Genomic DNA, 22,427 nt, shown 5'->3' with positions numbered 1-22,427 from the left:
TCGAAGGGTTAATGACCTTTCCCAAATCTTCGCTCGTGAAGACTGGCCATACTTACAAATCAGATTCTGAGAACAAGAGAGCTGGTTTGCCTTAGATCTTTTCTGTATATTCTGGATCTTTCTTTGTATGTTTTGGGGAGCACTACCTTCTTTGCAGGAAAGGGTCTAAAAATCTTCTATGGTATTCTCTGAAACGGTGTCCTAGTCTTAGTATGTAACTCACGTCTATTGAGAAATAAGTCCAATTATCCATAATTTCAAAGCAGATCCCTATTTATAATGCATGATATAGTCCATCAGGAAAACACTGGATACCTATAAGGAAATCATTGTGGTATGGTTGTGTCTCATTGATGGTGATAAGTCATTAAAGTAGGAGAGAGGGGCACAGTATGAGGAGAACAATCTGGTGAGTCAGTGCTTTTGGAATATTGATAAAAGATTCACTTAAGTATGGAATGGTCAATTTTTTTTTTTTAAGCAATCAATTTATTGCATTAACTTCATTTTTCAGTTTTTGCACTGGAGAATGTTTCTTGGATGCTGACAAATTAACAGAAGTTTTTTGAACCTCTTGAAAACAGGAAGCTGAAATATATGATTTAGATCCTGATATTACAGTATTAGGACCTCAGAGTAATTGGCACTTTGTCACATGCATTTTCACACCTTCCTAATGTGACACACATGTAACAAATATCTGGCTTTTTCCTTCTTTTTAGGCCTGCCCAAATTTTTATTCTGATATGTATTTTTCAACTTAGATTCATGAAAAGCTCATTAGGCTTGTGATAACTTCAAAATACTGCATAGAGGGAAAGGAATCAAGCCTCTTTCTGTTTTATTAATTATACTTAACAGAGGTTTCAAAAATTTTCTCATTCTAGGCAGGTGTTTAAAACAATAATTAATAATAATAATAATAATAATAATAATAATAATAATAATAACAATAATCTTACTATCAGCTTTTGCCTTGGTATATTCTAATGTATAGTAATGACTCCTGCTCTTCAGAAGACATATTTGGACTCTAGATTTAAGTGTGTGTGTAGATACTTTCCTTTGATCTTGAGTTCTACCTCAAGATCCTTAAAACACTGCTACAAAGAGGACTCCAGACAACTTTCTGTAGCTGTCGAACATTTCTTACTGGCTAACTCTCGGAGCCTTCCTATTGCTAGTTTTGTACAGTTGCGACAAACACTTAAAATTTTCTCCATGGATAACTTGATATTTAACTGTGAAATTTATCTCTAGACAGACATCTAAAAAGTAGTTGTTTTGCTCTCAATATGGAAACAGCTGTATCCTATTTTGCATGTATTCTTTAGGCTTTTATTTGACCTCAAACAAAATCAAGAAGGAAGTTCAAGGTCAGATATCTTAATCCTAAAACTCTCTCTCTCACTCTTTTACTACGTAAATTGAACTGGGTTCTGGGCGATAAATAATTTTCATAGCTAACTGGGAGATAAGTTTATCCTCAGTCTTTTTTCCAGACCTAGAATGCCTCTAAAGTAAAAAATTATTCCCAAATGAAATTTGCTTATTTTGCAACAGTGTCACACCATCAGCACTTATTTTGTGTATCATACATGGCTACTGGTAGAACTCACCTCTGCTGTACTGATACCTACTCAGATGTTCCCCATTAGTACTTATTCCCATTGAGACATAACACATTTTAATTTTGTATAAGTTGAATTTCATCTTCCTGATTGCAGATCCCGCACAAATTTGTCAGGACCATTTAGAAGTCTGAACCTTGTTATCAAACTGACATTTCTTTTGGCTGGATGTCATCAGCAAATTTTAGAAGTTAAACTCACTTTTCTATAATACCATTAATGAAAAACTGACTTTAAGAAAGAGCCTTTTTCAGTTTAAGATGCTTCATAATTGTAAACAAAACCATTGACAACTATAATGAGAGAATCATTTTCCAGCCATCTTGAGTGCCTACAACAACTAGACTTTAGTTTATTTATGAGATGGTTTTTGGGACAGAGTCAATCATTCTTCTGTGGTTTTGATATGTCACATCTATTCCTACAGTCCATAAAAAAAAAGAATAAATCTCCATTCCCTGCCAAACATCATAGACAAATATATACAATTTTCCAGTCCTCTGTGACCCCCATCTGTTCTCTTGAGTTCTTAAGAGATACTGAAGTGATCTTAAGTGACCTCCCCTAAGTCCTCTGGCATGCTTGTTGAATTATTTCATTGGTCCCTGAGGAACACAGCAGAGATGCCATACCAAGACCTCCTTTAATGTGATTTTTATATATACATTTTCTTTTTTCCCCTGAAATCCAGCTTGAATCCCTATCTCCTTGTGAAGCTTAACTGTATTATGCACCTTGTCACAGATTAACTTTCATGCTCACCTAATCCAAGAATGCAATGCAACACCCCCATAACTTTTCCAATTTGAAGTAGGTCTGGGTTTTTTTATTTTATTTTTTAAGCACTTATCACTCTTTTCTTGCTGCTTTTCTGTCTCTTGCTACTTAAAACTGGGGGTTTTTTCCTCCTGATTTTCCTTGTTTGCATTATTGGTTTGAAATTAGGGGAAAAGAGAAGTAAACAAAAATATATTTCCAACTTAATTTGTTGCCTGAAATAGAAAGTAAAACAAAATTGTTGCTATGTCATTAAGGATCTTCCCTTGAGGTAAAAAGTTGGCTTTGTTTGCTAAGGAGCAGTACACTAGAATATAAAGTAAATGATGGAAGAAATGTTATGCTTCTCTAAGCCTAAAGAAATCAAAGGAGTTTTGAGTGATTTTTCACAATCAGTTTAATTTTCCCTAATTTTTAGCTAATTAATTCTTGCTAGTTCATTAGAAAGTGTGCACAATATTTTGAAGATGAATATTCCCATATATGTTCACAGTTCAAGTAATCATTTGGTTGATTAAAATTTTTTCATGTTCTTTATTCTGTTAAATACACACAAAAGTCACTATCACTGAATGTCTCTCTAGGTATTTTTTATCAGATAATTAGCTGGAACACTGGAACATCATAATCCTGACTTCTAGACTTGGTTAAACTAGAGGTGTTTGTTTAGTTTGAAATTGTTATATAAATCTCTGTTCCACATTATGAGAAACAAGGGAGATGTGGATTTTAGTTGGAAATTTTGCAATGTTCTTGAATATTGTTGGGTGTTATTCTTGTGATAATTTAATGCTTAGTTTGAACATTCAGAATGAAATATAAATATAAGCAAGTTTTAAATTGTTACCTAAATTCTGAGTAAAACAGTAAAGTGTGTTTTTGCTTAATACATGTGTAAGTTTCTTTTATTCTGATGAAGTGATCCAAACTTTTATAAAAACATTAGAAAAATGCATTTGAGAGGAAATAAGCAAATTCTATAATTCTTCAGGACATTCTCTAAGTCCCAGCACAGCAACATAAAGAGGGTCATCGGAAGCTCAAATACAAATAAGATTTTCTCAACACGCTGGATGAACTTTCTAAAGCGCTCAGAATATGAACATAGTTAATTCACAATAACAATGTGTAAGGCTTAATAAGAATGCAGTGTCAGTAAGTATCTCTTACTAGGAGATTCTCAACTGAGATTGACTGAGGGAATCTGAGTGTGTAATAAAATTTATTCAGCCAAAGAAACAAGGAATTTCTATAACCATTTATAGTGGTTGAAAATCAGCAGGAAAGAACAACTGGTTAAGGTCATTCTTCAGCACACAAAACTGCCAACAATTCCAAATCTCAAAAACAAGTTCTCTTAAAAATGCATGAACTTTACATTTCCAAGTCACTTTCAGTCATTTCTTGAACATTTCCAGGGATGGTCAGTCGACCACCTCCATGGGTGTTGCAATGCTTAACAACCCTTCCAGCAAAGAAATTCTTCCTGATGTCCAACCCAAACTGCCCCTGATGCAGTTTGAGGTCATTTGCTCTTGTACTGTCAGTTGTTACTTGGGAAAAGAGACCAACCCCATGTCTATAAGCATTGAATTTACTTGCCATGGTTTCTAAACTCTCCTGTGACTCTAAATGCCTGGGTATTGTAAAATTATTTGCAGAAAACAAAATATTCTAGAGATCTGTGACTTGATTCATGTAAAAGGGCAGCCATAGCAAATGTAGGAATGCAACTGTAGTTCTTTAAAAGGGCAAATCTTCATAAATCTTCATAAATTAGATGTTTTAGTAAATACCATCTGCATAGTGAAGGCTGACCTTCATTTTGAGGGGGTTTTGCATTTTTGCTAGGGGGGGAGAAGAGGATTTATTTTCTCTCATGGCTAAAAAAAATCAGTGGATTTAATCTATTTGAATTTAAGCCTGTGATATATGCTTGCACTACAGATTGTATGCAATAGAAACTATAATGATAAGTATCATAACTGTAGTTAGGAAAAGGATTGGTTAGAAGAGCAGCGAACAAATATAGGGATCGAGAAATAGTAACAGTGAAGAAATACTAACATCAAAGATAGGTTTCAAATATATTTGACAATCTTTATTATTATTTTTTGTTAATTAATCTGGGGAAAAAAACAGGGATATATTAAAAATTTTTTCTGATGACAAAAGACCAAAGCAATTTAAAATAAAAAGGAGAATAAGAGTATTACAGAGGAAGAATTTCTTGACTTTGTAGTAACTTACATTGTAGAAATGGGATTTAAGAAAGATCTAAAAAAATCAGGATCATTTGGCAATGGATTAATCAAGATCTTTTTACTGTTTATTGAGAAGAACAAGGAGATATTTGAAGATACTGAAAGACAGGATTATGCATTATCATAATGTTTGCTTGATCTTTTGCATGTGGGCATGGGGAAACTGCGTGTACTTCAATCACATCCGACTACAGGCTCCTAATAATTACTGATACAAGGCACTTGTAATCAACAACCAGTTTTTTCTTTCAATGCAGACTGGAGCATGGAATAATGTGTTTCTCCCCCCAGCAATTATTAGCTCAGGAAGTACATAGACATGCCTTTTTTTGTTATTGTTATTGTTTAGAGCTAGCTTGCATTTAGTAGGCCACAATGATACAGAGTGTTTTGGGGTTTTCTATATCTACCTTTGAAAGATTATGGGTGTTCTTTTATAGAACAGCTGTAAATCATCCATATATTGTAGTCATAAAAATATATATGTAGTTCATCAGTCAACACTTTCAATAGCAGTGAGAAAACATTAGTACCATTACAGAAGGCTTTAAAATATTGCACATAATTTTGATTAACCACATTAAAGAAAGACAAATTCAAACTGGAACAAGGTTTAGATAATTGTCATAGAAATACAGAAGCTATACTGAAGTTGATCAGCAGATTTTAGGGCTTCTCACTTCTCACTATAATTTGTATCATACTAAAGTCATAGGACTGCAAGATTTCAGGTACTATTGTAATTTCAGGTACTATTGTAATTTCAAGTAATGTCTGTTTTGTATCTCTTCTTAGAACTGGTGCTCATAGAGGGATGTAAATATTTCTCATATCAATGATGTTTGATGTCGATATATTATGAACACGGTGGTTTTTTTAGAGGTCATTTAGCATATTCAAAAAAATAGAAATGGATGTTAAAAAATTATGGTTGCTTTCCATGGGGAAAATTCAAAGGCTGTTATAAAGAAATAAAACAAAATATGTTTGGCATTTTTTTACAAAAAGATGTTTTCCATTTTCAGTTTACATGGTTTTCATTAGTTACAGAAGTTTCATCAAATAAAACCTTTGAGATTTGAAATGAATAGCAATTTCTCCACCATAATCATCTGAAACAAGGAAGAATGCATCCTATCTGTTTTCAGACCAAGAAAATCAGGGAACTGGCTTTTGAATGGAAGATAAAGCTGAAGCAGAACATCAATTGATTCAGAAAGCAGAAAATTCAGTGCCTCCTTTAGAAGGGAAGACGTGCAGTATCGAAGGATGCTAAGACTAGTGTTTGTGCTTGCCTGCAGGTACAGACAGCAGGAGAGTTCCCTCTGCTGAAGTAATGAATAATTAAACCATGCTTAGAACCTAGCACATGGAGTGGCAGGATGCTCTCAGACTAGCTGTTGGAGGTGACAAAAATGGCATCCTGTTGGCTGTTCAAGAGAGCTGAGAGCACCAGAATTGAGGACTTTATTTTCTGATGCTTATCACAGAGATTCAGAATAGCTAGTGCTACCTTGAGAAAGAGATAGAATAGATGATCTATTGTGGTTTCTTTCAGCCTCATTTTAATTTTAATAATTTGATATTTTTTTCCAGTAAGAATTAAAAACTTAAGATGATAGAAGACAATTTTTTCTACTGTTATATTCATGCTGATGCATGAGGCATATTAAAGCTTGGATAAACATATATATTTTGAATTAGTACACAGGGACTTTATTAAGCAGAATCAATAGCGAAACATCAACTAAGTGCAGCTCATTGCATTGCTTCTCTGATGAACCAGCAACATAATGTCCTGCTGAGCTCTAAAATACAGAACTTGCAATTTCTAGTTAATATTATATGAAACACATATAAGGCAGACATTGACCTATCATTTAACTTTGTCAGTTAACAAATTAGAGGAGTATAAAATTATATTAAACAGGATATTGGATCATATAATAGGATATGTAAGTACTTCCAGGAACCTTTAAAATTATTAAAACTGAGTGTAGTTTGTGTAGATGTTCTGGAGAACACCTTTTTCTCAGTTCTCTGGCTCAAAGTGATCAGTTCATGATTAAACATACAGACTTAAAACTGAGGGACATTCTGACAATCATGTAGCCTGTACTCATAACATTATTCTTGTATTATTGGAACAATGATAGTTCCCTGAACTTTATACAGATTTCAAGGATTTTCACAACAGAGGTGTGATTTTTACACCAAATTACTGACTGTGTATGGGAGAAATAACTTACTGAGTATGAGGGAATATATGTAAAAGTTCAGATTTCTTATAAACTTTGTGTTCAGTGAGAGGAAAGCATATCAGCTACCACTGTAAACAGGTTATTCTCTCACTTTCTCACCTTTGTCCTTGTCTTCACTCTTTACATTTATCTCTTTTTTTTAACCTTCTTTTTTTCTTATTTTGCATATCGCTAATGCACAAATGCAAGCTTTTAAAGGCTTCATCAAAAAATATTCTAATAGACATTTGACAATCTGCCATGGGCTAAGACATGTTTTTGTGATAGACCCTGTCTGTTTTCTGTGCTTGTAAAGAATTTAAATAGCTCCAGTATTCTCCACCTTCACTTTTCTCAATAATTAACAATAAAATAATGTATCTCAACATTTTACATACTTTTGCTTTATTTATGTTGTTGCATTTTACTGGGTTTTTTTTATGATGGTGATATTTATCCCCTTTCTTGAAAAGTAAACATGAATCGAATTTCAGCTTCTACTTACTTATTATTGTTTCCACTGGATTCTCATTAAAACTTGACACAAAGAAATAAAATCAATTGGTAATACTGAAGATAGGTTTACAAAATTCTCAAAACAATGAACAGAAATGTGTACTAATTAGTTAAATATAATGGCAAGAGAGGAATTGGTTTACTGCCTTATATTTCTACTATTAAGGTGATTTTGAATACATTAAGTTAAGCCAAGGGTCAGCTTAATTCTAATTTACAACTTGTGAAATTTGCTTTTAATGTTGAGAAGGATAGACCTGACCCTTAACTCTCAATGTGAAATTAAATCTTCATTTGAAGGTTTTATTCTGTGTACAGTGTGGGAATCCTAGGGCCTAAAAGTTCTTCAAAACTCCTCTTAGGATAAGGACTTCTTCCCCCTCCCCCCAAAAAATCCCTAATAACTAGGCATCTTTACTTTTACTATTTTGTGACTTGTATAAAATTGCAATAACGCAGCCAAGGCACAACTTTGTTCCTGAGCCTGAGACTAATGCTTTATCTTCACAAGTCTAACTAAAATACATTAATAAATATTTTAATTTTTAACAATTTGTTTATTTGCATGGGATCATAGACAAAACATGTATCTAATTTATAAGTTATAGTGCATTACAGAAACTTATTGTTTAGATATTGAAAAACTGAAATTAATTAATGAGGCTAATTCAGTATTACTGAAATTAATATTGTAACTGGGTACCTGTGTAATTGTAAATTATTATTGTAACTGTGGTGAGATGCTGATAAAAGAACTGCTGCAAGGATCATCTCCATCGTACTAGACTTCTAATTTCTATGTGTGTGTATATAGATATATATGTAAATATTCATGCACACTATTTAGTTGTTATTTTCATCATATTATCGTACTTCATACTGACAATATTTATCTCAAGTAACCAAAATTCAAAGATGCTGACTAGTCAAAAATGTGTAACAAGGATGAATCAAGAATTTAGATCAAAGTTTTATTCTGTTATCTTTCCTTCAGTTTGATAATTGGGCCTGATCAACACAATCAGAAAATAGTTATTTATTTATAAACATTTAGTCTAGTAGTACAACTGATTAACTTGGCAGCCTTTGTTAATAATTCAAAAATTTATGTAATAATTAAGAACAATAAGGTGTATTTTTAATGATCTATGAAAATAATCACTAACTAGTTATCTAAAAAATACATGTAGTGTTCGTGTGAAACTCCTTATTCTGATTAGCTATAATAGCATGTTCTCTTCTTAGTCCTGTCACTGAAAATTTCCAGGCTGTTTGTTAGTAAAAATAGATACTAGCTTTGTTCTTCAGTCTCCCAAGCTCAAAAAGATAAATTGTGAAGACTTAAAGTGAATTTAAAAAACATGTCAGAGAGAAAACAAAAATGTGAAGTCATATAAAAAAACCCATAAAATCAATGGAAAATCCTTTCTTCTCGTTCCATTTCTTAATACAAATCTGTTTCCCATGGTAGACCATTTACACATTAATATTTTCCTTACTTTGTTACACTTCTAATGAGAAAGGATGTATTGAGCAATTCTGATAAGAGTAACTTTGCTCAATTTCTGAGATGAAAGGGGTTGAAGTAAGAAAGAGAAAAAGAATGCAAAGAGACACCACACAAAGGATGTAGAGGAGAAAAAAGGAAGGGAAAAGTTTAGCAAAGGCACAATCATTTAACTTTAATCATGTCATCTGGGTCAGATTCTGTGCCTGATAATTGGGAAAAAAAAGTTTGAGGTAATTGTGAAAGAGTTAGAGCCATAAATGTTAAAGTCAGAAGAGATCCATATAGCGAGGCCACAAATTCTGGGGGATGAGAGCATTCATCAAGAAGAAAGCAACACAGAGGAATGAGGAAAGACAGTGTGGTGGATTGACCTCAGCTGGCCACCAAGTGCTCACTAAGCTGCTCTATCACTCCCCATTGTCAGCATGATGGGAGAAAAGGTAAAAAACTTTTGGGGCAAGATAAAGGCAATTTAATGAAGAAAAGCAAAGACTGTGTGGAAGTAAAGTAAAGCAGGACAAAAAGATTTATTCTCTACTTCCCATCAGCAGTTGATGTCCAGACACTTCTTGGGAAGTAGGGCCTCAGTAGGGTCTTCTGAAGCAGTTGCTTCAGAAGACAAGCACCTTAATAATGAATGCCCCTCACCCCTCACTTCTTCTTTCTCTGATCTTTTATTGCTGAGCATGGTGTCAAATGATGGTGGTTGAGTATGTAGTGTCAGGTTTATGGTTGGACTTAATGATCTTAAGGGTCTTTTTTGATCTAAATGATTCTATGATTCTATGATATCGAATATCCCTTTGGTCTGCTGGGGTCAGCTGTCCCAGTCATGTCCCCTTACAAACCCTTGCCCACTCCCAACCTACTTCCTCTGGCAGAAGGTGGGGGAGAGATTGGTGGGAGAGAGAGCCTTGATGCTATGCAGGCACTGTTGAGCAATATCCAGAACATTGATGTGTTATCAATAACATTCTAGATACAAATAGAAACTAAAACACTGTTAAAGGCCACTATAGGGAAAGTTAACTCTACCTCGGCCAGACCCAATACAGACAGTTTGGTACTTTCAACTGGCTGGGATTCCTGAAAATATAAAAGCACATTTCTTAATTTGGCCATAATAACTTCTTCAGGATGTGTTAAGGAATAGTATCTTTCTGGATTATACACATTTGCTTCTCACATGTTTTCCATCCTAGGCACAATTCTTATAGAAAGTCTGAGAGGGAATCTCATAAGCAGAATGGCTCTTTGTAAAGCAAGGAACAGGATGATTATGTTACTCCAACCATTTCTTTTCCAAATGAAGTGATGAAAGAATAAGAAGTCAAGCTGTTTAAAAGCTAAGTTTTGGTTTTGGTTTTTATTTTTTTTAAATTCTACTCTTAATTCTGGATAAGGTAAAAACAAACTTTAAAAAAATAAAGTGTATATTTTGTTTGAAAAACAAGCATGCTCTGGTTTCTCCAAGATAAAAGTGGTCCTGTGGACTTTCAGCTGCTCCACGATGTTGATGCAATAAATATTTTTGTTCACCAAATAGTCTATAGCATCAGTGAAAACCAAAAATATGCCAATATTTTCTACAGCATCTTCCATTCTTATCTACTGCTTCTTATTATGCCATGGGTTGCATGAATCCAAGACCTGTTAGACAAAGAACTTTCAAATATTCAGCTCTACAAATATCCCAGGATTGTTGACTCTGAAATTGTCTCTTCACTTATAGATTCTGAAGTAATCTGCTGAGATACATCTGGAAAGTCTGGTCAGTCCAGTTTTGAACATCCAGGTTCAGGTGAGAAATACCTTATTCCTAAAGTTTGAGTCAGGTCAGCATTAGTTCAAGGAAAACTTCATGGAGAATCTTCACAGTGTTTGGTGAACATTTTGGGGAAAAAAAGTTAATTCTGTTTTCAACAAATGGCTGTAAGATTTTGTATAAGGAAATATCTGAGCTGTTTCAATAAAGATACAATTCTTAGTCTTAAAAGATTTAGTACAGAAGCCAGTATATCTCTTGCTGGCAGGTTGCCCTGGTTAATTCCTTTCACTGTCATGGGTGGACTTTTACAGTATTATTTCTTTGGTTTACTGTTTGAATGTGTACCTCACAGTATAGAGTTTGTAGATTCTGTCTCTGAAATATGTTTCTCTGCTCATAAAATCTTCCTCAGTGTTTGTTTTCCATTAATATTTTGGCCTTACTGGTTGTCAGTTTTGAGGTATGAGAGGGAAAGTTCCTAGCAACCCCAAATTTAAAAGTTTTGCATACTGCAGTCTAGACAAATACGACAAATAAGAAATGCTATAGGCATATCTTCTAGTGTTGATCTAGAGAAGTGAATCCTGTTTTGAAATAATTTTGGGAAAAAAGGTATCTCTGGGAATATGAAAAAAAGAAAAGCAATTGTTGTTGCTAACCAGGACTATTTTGCAGCTAAATATATAGGGTAAGGAGATGTTCAAAAAAGGAAGCCATATATATTAAGAAAGTATTTAGTTTTTTATCTCTTTGAGTAGTTCCCTTTGGATGTGGGAAACTATGTCCAAAAATTTGAATGTGGATGTGCAATTACTAGAGTGAAAAGTAAATACTATTCTTATAATTTGTGATTCCTTCCTCATATTGCCATAAAAAATGCGTTTCAGTATTTCACTTTCATAATCAAAATATTTTCATCTGTTACGAATGTCTTCTTGTTAGATAAGCTTTTTGATAGTTCATATTCTCAAAATAATTCAGTGTCAGGCACAATGTGTCTTTTTCTTTGAGGAGACATGCCTGTTCATTGCATAACTCTTGTTCAAATGATTCTATCTTTGCAAACTGTCATAGATTTAGATTTACAACTTATACCCAAAGACTTCTCTTGGAAGTATTCTGCAAAGTAAACAGAAATTCTTACAGAAAATTAGAAAATCTTATATGTGTTCTTTGAACTTTATCTTACAAGAAAAAGAATACCAGAAGTTAAAGCCAGGTAGAGGGAGGTTTCTATTAAATATGTATAAATGCACATAGACAAGTCTAAGTTGAGTTAATTTGACAGAAATCAGTAAGTGCTGGAAAAATAGCCTGAACATTAATTTAACTGACTTAATTCATTTCAGAAGGAAATATAAAGTGTAACTTATAGAACTTTAATTTATAACAACTTACATTATAAAAATTAATTAGCCTTTTCCACAAATAACCATTTTCCCCATGAATTATGAAGTCCTCACCTTTTATGTTTTATTTTTCATGTTATTATAATAATCCAGAAAATAAGGACCAAATCAAGTCAATGTGAGTCATCTGAATAAATAATAACTTTCCTTCTGGATCAGGTCACTATCACGCTCTGTATATTAGTTTAACTGGCAAATTAAATAACTTAATTTAAAAAAAAATCACAAAAATATTTCTGTAGATGTGTTCTGAAAAAACTATTTCTCCTGAAAAATCTGACACTGAAACATTTCTATCGGCACCTCTACCTCTGCCTTATACTTTCCTTGAAAATGCTACTTTTAAAAATGTTGAGGTCATGAAACCCCAGCAGATTTTTGTTATTGTAAGTGTCCTTTTATATTAACTGGGTCGGGGAGAGGGGTAGAGTCAGAACACTAAAATCCTAAAGAGGACAGACAATTTGGAAGATAGCTTGATTTAAAAACATATAAATCTCTGTTCCAAAGTGGAAATGAAAGCTTTCTCTAAGTGAGAAAGCTCTTTCTCTAAGTGATCTTAGTCCTTGCTAGCTTTGCTACTTAAAGGAAATTGTAAATCTAAATTGCATATGTACTGAACTGAATGCTTCTGGAAATACTTTAGATGACAGGAAGTAACTTGACTGTGTCTCATTTATGAGTTTTTTTAACAAGAAAAAATAGGAAGAGTAGCTATGGAAAAATAGGTAGTTTCTGGGTAGTATTAGATACATAAAATGTTTCTCTGTATTAAATGTATCTATCATGATTCTTGAGAATATTTCAGTGAAAAAAAGTTTTGAATTGTAGCTCATTTTTTGTGTAGTAAGTAAACCTGAATTCTGTAACATTATCTTTGAAATATTAACTGTATTAAACTTAAATTTTCATTAGTAAATCTTGTATTATGAATGATGAATATATGAATGTGAGCATTACAGGCACAATTTCTTTCTAACTACCAAGCTAAAACTGAGCAGTGATTTCTCTGACATTTTTTGTGGCACTGTTATTAAGGTATAAATGACATTGTGCAGTACTGAAGAGTTGCGATTTTGGTTTCTATCTTTGGTTCGGTGTACTTAGATATTTATTTTCTTTGCAAGGACAAATTTCTTCCCCGTTTACAAATATGCAGAAACAGATCAGATATTATATGGAAACCAAATAATAGTTGTTGACTTCTTTTACTTAGATAGTTACTGTGCTGCAATCGGAAAAAAAAAAGGAGCAAAAATGTTGTAGTGTGAAGAGGTGCTTTGGAAAACATAATGTTCATCTTATCCTTACCACTCTATATAATCAACATATTTCAGCCTGTGCAGAATTCAATTTTCATTTCTCTCTGATTTAGAAACAAAGGACTTCAAACTGCACACTTTGTGATTTTATTCAATATATGGAAATAATTGATATTTGTCTTCCATGAACAATGAAAAATAATTTTCTAAGTTCCTTGCTCTACCAAAACCCAGTGCCTTCAAAAAGAAGTCTTAAAAGGAGCAGATAGTCAATTTCTGGATAAAGAATTCAGTGACTAAAAGTAATCCAGAATAAAAATATCTGAGCATTTTTTGGTTGGACTCCCAGTGCTGAACTGAATACAAACTTAAGTGAAAAAAATGTTCACGGAAATTGGACTGAAGTCAACAACACATATTCATATATATTACTTGAGATGTTAACAGGGACCACAGTGACAGAATCACAGAGCCACAGATTCATAGAGTGATAAATTCATAGAATCATGGAATGGTTTGGATTGGAAGGAAATTTTAAAGATCATATAGTCTAACCTGTCTGCCTTGGGTAGGGAAATATTGCAATAGATCAGGTTGCTCAAAGCCCCATTTAACCTGACCTTGAATACTTCCAGTGATGGGGTATTCACAATTTCTCTGGGCCCAGTCCAGCATTTCACCACCCTCATTGTAAAACAAAATTTTTCTTATGTCCAATCTAAATCTAATCTTTATCAGTTTAAAATCATCCTCACTGCCCTTTGTCTACAGGCTTTGTTAAAATGTCTTCCTGAATCTTTCTTAAAAGCTTCCTTTAAATACTGAATGGTGTCATTGCTTAACCCCAGCCAATACCTAAGCATGTGTATTTTCTTATTTCTTTCATTGCCATGTCCAAAAATATAATTTTTTTCCCATGCTTATTCTCCTGTGACATTTCAAGGTAAACTAGAAGAAAGTAATAAAAAGTAATCAGGACAGACAGGATAGTCTCTTCTCATATACAGTCATATCTGTATTGATCATTTACTGACAGGAATCTGTCTTCACTGACATATTCCAATTGTTTTTTGTAGCTTGATGTAGCAGCAGAGGGAAAAAAAGGTAAAGAAATAATATAAGGGAATTACAGATTGTTGTGGAAAAGTAGATTTAAACAAAAATCATTTTAAGATTTAGTTTAACCATAACTGAACTAGCATTAGCTAGGCATTAACTCTAAATCAATTGACACTTTAAGTGATAGAGCTGGTGACAGCAAATACTGGAAAAAAAAAGTTCTCCTGTTCTTTAAGTGTCATGATCAGGCTTTTTGGAAACAATGACAATCTTAACTCTATGTCAGAATAAAGCTTACAGTTCAGTGATAATCCATGACAGGTGACAAATCTTGTCTGAGACAGTAAAAATCTTTCCTGTACTCATTACTTTTTTACTTCTGTCCACACTGGTTTCCATTTTTCCTCTATTTATTTATATCTATAAAGAGCATTCTCTCTTTTTTCTCCCATTTGGCAAGCTGTGAATGTAATACACTTTTCTTTTAGGCAGCGTATAAATAAGCCCACAACATGTTCAACTCTGAATGTTTGTGTCTCTGTTATCTATAATATAAGCATAAGTCTTAGGATGATAGTTTCTGAGTTGAGGTGGAAGAAATTATTTATTCGAAACCATAAAATTGGGATACACTCTGACTTTTAAAATAGCAGAAATATATATTTAACATTTCTGGTTTTAATTTATGACAGTGAAAAACAGTGATGAAAGTACAGTACAGGTTCAAAAATGTTCTTTCATCATATTTCTCTTCTAGATGTATAAACAAAACTAGAGAAAGTGACAAAGACTGACAGACAAAACACCAAACCAGACCAAAAAAACCCAATAACACCGCTTAGGGAAATTAATTTGTGACTGAACCGGTATCAAGTTTTTTAGAGAAAAAAATGATTTTTTTAAGTTTTGTTATTTTTTATGACTTAAAAAATGCTAATATGGTGTCTATTATAGCCTATAATTCTACCAGCACTGACTTATATAATTCCCACTAGTGTTCATAGTAGTTATGAACATAAATCTCTTCTGATCTGAAGGGAAAAAAGATCTCTCATTTTTGAACATGAATATAAGTTAACCACTAGATTACAGCAAGTCTTGAGTCATAACAGTTCATTGAGTAAATTCCTATTTAAGTATTTCATGGTGGTGAATTTTAACTAATCAAGCAAAAGCTCTCTTCTTAGTTTATAGTTTTGATTTCCATTTTTCTTCTGAACCATTATGATCATTACTAATCTGGTTCAGGTACACGATTACATAGTTCCTGAGCTAAAACTCTGAATGCAATTTTTCTAAAGTAAGCGCAAGGTTCTACAGACTGTTGGAAGCATTATTATGTCTCTGTTTACTGAAATTCATCAAAGTAAAAATATCCTAGGAACAAGACTAATATCTTTTAATCACTTACAGCTAGCAGAACACCATTTTTAATACAAGTTGAGCACTTATAGTGAAGCATTTATAGTATCTCTTCAAAGTTTTTCCCTGATTATCTGATTTTAAATCTAGGTGGAGTAAAAAAAAAGAGGATAAAGATTTTGTGCTAAGAAAATTACATTGTTGGATATGTTCTTTGTTTTCATTTTTTCATTTTAATAAGCAATTTTCAGGTCAAATTTATTTTTTATTTCAACTAACATCTTTCTAAAACTATCGGAAAATTTAAAGAAACTAATATCTAACATCAAGATTCAGTTGCTCTTCCTTCCTAATTTCCCTGTATTAGGTTAGAGTGGCAAGGTTTTGGTAATGTGGGGACTAAAGGGCTTGCTTCTCTAACAAGCTGCTAGAAGGCTTCCCCTATGTCCAACAGAGCCAATGTTAGATACCTCTAAGAGAGAGCTGCTGCTGGCCAAGGCTGAGACCATGAGCAACAGAGGTAGTGCCTCACAGATATACATTTAAGAAGGGGGAAAAGCTGCTGTGTGACAGCAGTCAGAAAGAGGAATAAGAATATATGAGAGAAACAGCCCCTCATACACCAAGTTCAGTGAAGAAGGAGGTGGAAGAGGTTCTCCAGGCACGCGTGCAAAGATTCCCCTGCAGCCTGTGGAGAAGACCGTGCTGGGGCAGGTCGATGCCCAAAGAGGGGCTCTGACCTTGCAGGCTCCTGACAGAACCTGTGGCCCGCAGAGAGAGGAGCCCACACTGAGAGGTTTGCTGGCAGGACCTGTGGCCACATGGGGGACCCACTCTGGAGCTGCCTGCTCCTGAAGGACTGTGCACTGTGGGAGGGATCCACGCTGGAGCAGACACTGAAAAAGCTCAGCCTGTCAGAAGGGCACATTTTAGAAGTTCATGGAGGACTTTTTCCCATGGGACAGACCCCACACTGGAGCAGGGGAAGAGTGCAAGGAGTCATCCCCTCAAGGAGGAAGGAGCAGCACAGCAGCAGAGGAAAGAGAAGCAGAGACATGATGAACTGACCTCGGCCCTCACTCCCTGTAACCCTGCAATGCTGTGGGGGAGGGGGTAGAGTAAATTGGGAGTGAAGCTGAGCCCAGGATGAAAGAAGGAGTAGAGGAAAGGTGGTTAAGATTTGGTTTTATTTCTCATTGCCCTACTCTGATTTGATTATAATAAATTAATTTTCCCCAAGTCAGTTTTGCCCATGATGGTAATTGCTGAGTGATTTCTCCCAGTCCTTATCTCAACCTATGAGTCTTTAGTTATATTTTCTCTCCCCTATTCAGCTGAGAAGGGAAGTGATAGAGCAGCTTTGAGGGCACCTGTCGCCCAGCTGAGGTCAACCCACTACATAGTCTCTTCCAGAATAACAGCAATAGCTACCACTAGCATTATTTACAGGACTGCAGCTATATAAAACTGCAAATGCATATCTGACTACCTTTTGTAAAACATATCTTTCCTATAGAGATGTTTCCTTCTCAAATAAGAATTTCCATTTCTTAATCTTTTTACATTAGCATGGTACTGATGCACACTCAAAGACTTGAAAAGCTCCTTCAGTACTGTATTCCAGGAAATAATTGCATGAAAACAACAGTAAGAGGCAAACCCTCAGATTCATGTTTTTGGCTCGGTACAGTCTGACATAATTTAAATGAGAGCAATTTTTTGGGAATACATTACCTGACAATATAATGAACCCAATTTCTATATCTGTTCCTCTATTACCGAAACATCATATCTGGAGTAAACACAATAGAGATCTAAAATCTTTTTTATCGTGCATGATATCTTTTCTGATCTCTTTTAGGAGTGGAGAAAGCTGCTAAATAGAACAGCTGAGGAGCTTCTGAATTAGGGTTTTGGTCCCATAGAAAAAGGCCATAGATTTGACTGCCTGAAAATAGAAGTCCTGTCCGTTATTTCCAGGTGTTTAAAAGACTTCAGGAACCCATTAGAACTCAATGAAATATATAAGCCATTCAAAGCTCTGGGCCTTGAGGTGCAGTGCTCCTGAAACTGAGTTGATCCATCTGAAGAGAGGCTGTAATAATTGACATATTAGGGGCTATCTCATCTCTTCTCTCTCCTTCAGAGGACACAAATATCCATTTCACACTAAAGGGAATAAGGGGACATTTTTGTGATAGAATGTATAGTGATGCCACCACAGTTGCATTTGGAATCAACAACCACTTCTCAAAGCAGATAACCACAACCAATGAAAATGGTTAAATCAAATGCAAAGAAACAATTCCCTTCAATAATAATAACTCTAAGGTATGTGGCACTACACCAGAGGGTATCAGAGAGAACAATATAGCACACCTGAATATGAAGCAGCAGCTACTGTGCAACTAGTTGTTTTGGTGGCAGTTACACATGCTTTAGAGACAGCTCTACTATGCTGTTAGTTAATGTAGCTTCATTAGGCTTTTTACATAACTGTAACATCAATCATTTGTTCATCAGTCCAGGTTTGTGTTCTCTGGTATTACCTTGGTGCTGTAATTTTAAGGCTCCTATTATCTTGCACTCCTGGGGACACATGCTACAGTCTTGTGACTGTTTGCTTATACATTGGTATTCTAAAGCCATCAGTGGTTAAGTAAACAAAAAATATTTGAAAACAGAGAGAAACTGAGCGCACATACACTAATTTCTCACCACACATTTAGCATCTAATTACAGCAAAGTTTTTGGTATGGATTAGATTTCTTTTTTTTTTCCCTTTGGGCTATAGCACTACTTTTTGTAAGGGTCTTAAGATTTGACATAAAGTGCTGCTTCTTAATGATGTAACTTATATTGACTTGCATAACAGCAACAACATAAATTGATTATGAGTTTCAGAGGAATTATTTGCAAACAACTACAATTAGTATGGGAAATCTAATAGTATGAAATCTTATAGTATGTGACCTAATAGCTAAGATGTTCAAAATTTTTCATTTATTTATCACCTTGGAAAGATCTGAGAGCAAAACTGAAAACACTGAAGATAATTTTTATGGAGCGGCTATGCCTGACACAAACACTCTTTACATCAAATAAAACAAATCTTCATTGAATTAATTTATTGAGGGTATTTAATAATGACAAAACTTAAAATCATTCACTCCAAAATCACCTCAGTTCTGTATCAATGAGGTAGTCTTCACACATTTATATGTTAAATTCTAACTCGCAGTAAAACCCCCCAAAATCTCCCCCTCCAAAAACTGCACTTTTGAATACCTTAGCCCAGTCTTTCCCAACAAGTTATTCTTTAGTTCTTTTCTTTGCTTTGGTTCTTTCTGAGCAGTAGAAATGAAGTTTCTTGATTTGTTATTTGTACCATTCTGTTGATCAAAGTATTCAAATAAACCAGAGTAACCAAAATTATGATTAATGCTCTAACTGATCTCTTCAGAAGACAGCTGTGGATGTTAGATTTTCTAAAGTGTTCTTTTACGTAGTGTGATTTGTTTTGATTCTTTACTGTGATTAGCTCTGTTCCACTTTCTTCTTGTTCTAGACATCATTCTATCCTTTATAGTTACATTAATAAAAATACCTCATCATAACTTCACTAAATCAGGGAGATATCCTGATTCAAATGGAGGTGGTTCCAGTAGCCATCTGGCCACAATCTTGTATGATTCCATGTAAGTGATGTCTAAACCACGACACTGCGGTTGAAGCTTGCTTTTCTTTTTTCTTTTCCATCCCCTATTCAAGCAAACGTAACAGTAATCTTCCCAGTAGCAGAAAAATACTGGCATTTCTATGACACACCAACATTTAGCATCACAGAATTTGTGGAATTGCATTATGTTTGAAGAGAATGTATAATGAGCTTGTTATCTTGAATCAGTTTCTGGAAGACAGATGTTTTTACTACAGAGACACCATAATGTCTGTCTTTAATTACCCCAGTTATTGGCAACTCTAGCAGAAAGGCTTATGACCAAAAGAATGCAGGAATCCAGCTATTTGAGGCAAGGCCTTCAGAAGAAAAAAACCTGAAGCTTGTTGGAACAATAGTGTGAAAGGAAATCTTATATCTTCTCTCTCAGATGAATTTATTACTTCTCTTCAAACCACTAGCTTTTAATGAACAGGGTTTTTAACTCTGTTCTATATTTCTAATGCCTGACTAAAAATTTCTCATTCAGTACTTAAGAGAATAGAATTATATATTATTAATACCAATTCTAATGTAAAAAACCATATACCATGAATAGGAATCAAAAGCAGTTTATCATGGTGCTTTGTATTTGTTTGACCAAAATGTTTTTTTCATAGAGTTCAATGAACACTAGTGAATCTGGGAATGTTGTCAAAATCTGATACACTTTTATGTGGTTCCAAAGTTCACATCTGCATTCCGATCCAAGCTGAGAACTCCACATTCTTTTCAAATGTATATTTGCAGCTATAGAACACTGCTGCGGAAGCCTGGACACTGTGAAGTCTTTCTTGACATACAATATTCACTAAGCCTGAAAGCATTTGAAATGTCTCTGTTAATGGATAAACACTGAGTCTGAAGATTGAAAATGTTCTTCCTGCAGAAAGTGATATACACACAAACAAGCACAAGATGTAGCTATGAAAACAGTCCAATTTCAAGGCAATCAAGAGGAAAACGGTTCGATATATATGACCCTCTTCTGAAAAAAAAGTATTAGCTTTATTCAGTGTTTGTCAGCCTTTGCAGAGATGTTCCAGTTTCAATCAATGAATGATAACACCTATAAAAAAGCAACTCTAGGTTTATCAAGAACATAACCAGAAAGGTGAGTTAAAATGCAGTATTGAAATTCCAAGAGCTAGATGCAGTTCTGAGGTGCATAAGGATCCGTTCCGGTTAGCAATAAAACATATGAAGGTTGTAGGCAAGTATAACAACATATAAACCATTGTTTTTATAATGGTTATGTTGTTATTATAATCACTTGAAACCTATTAGTTAAAAAGACGAGTTTTAAAAACTATACTTACCTACCTGTGATGTACGTCTTGGCTCCGAGTATTAAATATCCATTTCCATTTTTTGTTTGAATTAAATGAAATAGATACTTACATTGTAATTCCAGCTTGTCCTTCTCATTTAATTTCATTACGTATTTGCTCCTTAAACTATTTTTTTCAGCAATAATTCCTTTATTTCAGAATTTATACAAATTGAAGTTTGCACTACAAAGTATTTAACATGCAACTAACATATCTAACACTGTAGATGAAATAGTAGAAGAATTATATTCTGTGGGTATACGTACCTACATCACATGCTAGATAGCCTAGTCAAGACAGGGCTTTCTTACCAAAACAGAGAAAGAGAGAGAAAGAGATGTATTTGATTTAAATGTCCACATGTCTTGGACAGTTTCTTTGACAATTTCATGATGCCCTTTCCATCCATGTTTGTAGACAAGCACCAATGATCACAGCAGCTGGTGAGCAGATTAGAAAGACCTGAAAAAAGGAAAACAGTGATATATTTATATCACTGGGTTTTTTTAATATATATTTGTGTTATTCAAGAAATACATACATTAGGAGTTATTTAACATTCTGTAGGATACTTCTTGACAATGAGGCAACACCATTAATGCCTTTTATTCCATTTCATTTTCACTTCCCTCTGTTAACACAAGGCAAAGACATTTCAGAGACTGAAGAAAAGTTGAAAGTTTTGATTATGTCAGCATATAATAATGCCTCTCTTAAACCTCTCAAATCAGAGTATCTGCATATCTGACCCAGCTGGTCCACTTCATCCCCTTTCTGGACTGTCGCATGTACCAGAACTCTTCTTTCTTACAGTACTATTAAAAAAATAAAGAATTTGTATTTCCTTGGTTAAGCCAATCATACCCAAGAACTTCCCTTTCTAGTTCTACTTCTACAGAAAGAAATTGCACTCAGTTCTTTAAGTTAAACACACATTTAAAAAACAATTTTCACCTTTTATTTAAAGCTAAATAATTTATTGGAAAAGATTTAATCATAGTTTTGTGTAACAGGCTTTTTCAAAGTATTTCAGACTAGCCTATTCATGTAGAGCTCTAAAATGTGTTCTTTTTAAATGCAAAACTAATGAGATGTACTATTTACAGCTACTCTTGTATGTTATTTTGTCAGGATAAATAGAAACAACTACTGTACATTATCCTTTTCATTGGTAGCTGCATAACTACTGTGATACCAAGAGCATTGTATCTATGTTTCTGGGCTTGAAAATTGAATAGAAATAGCTTTGGCAAGGAGCTTGCTGAGTACTGTGAAGACTTTATTTCCATAAGGCTTGCTGCTTCATTACTTTGGAATATGGCACATAATTCAGACTTTACAGGATTTTTTTCTGTATAGGTGGTTAATGTTTAATGTTGAGGGCAAGCAACTCTCCTGCTCTGAGTCCTTTCATTTCAGTCAAATTGCAGCATCTAGACAGAGTTATCTGTCTGGCAAACATATCCACCTGCCTTTTTCCCTTTTTAGAAATTTTTCAAGTGGCTATTTGACACACAAAAATAACACACAGCTTTTGTAGTTTGAGACCCCCAAAATCCAATTCCTGAGTCCAAGCCTCC

Source organism: Lepidothrix coronata, unplaced genomic scaffold (genome assembly GCF_001604755.1).
Source record: "Lepidothrix coronata isolate B3197 unplaced genomic scaffold, Lepidothrix_coronata-1.0 Scaffold50, whole genome shotgun sequence".
NCBI classification, from domain to species: domain Eukaryota; kingdom Metazoa; phylum Chordata; class Aves; order Passeriformes; family Pipridae; genus Lepidothrix; species Lepidothrix coronata.
This window is presented reverse-complemented; position numbering follows the sequence as displayed.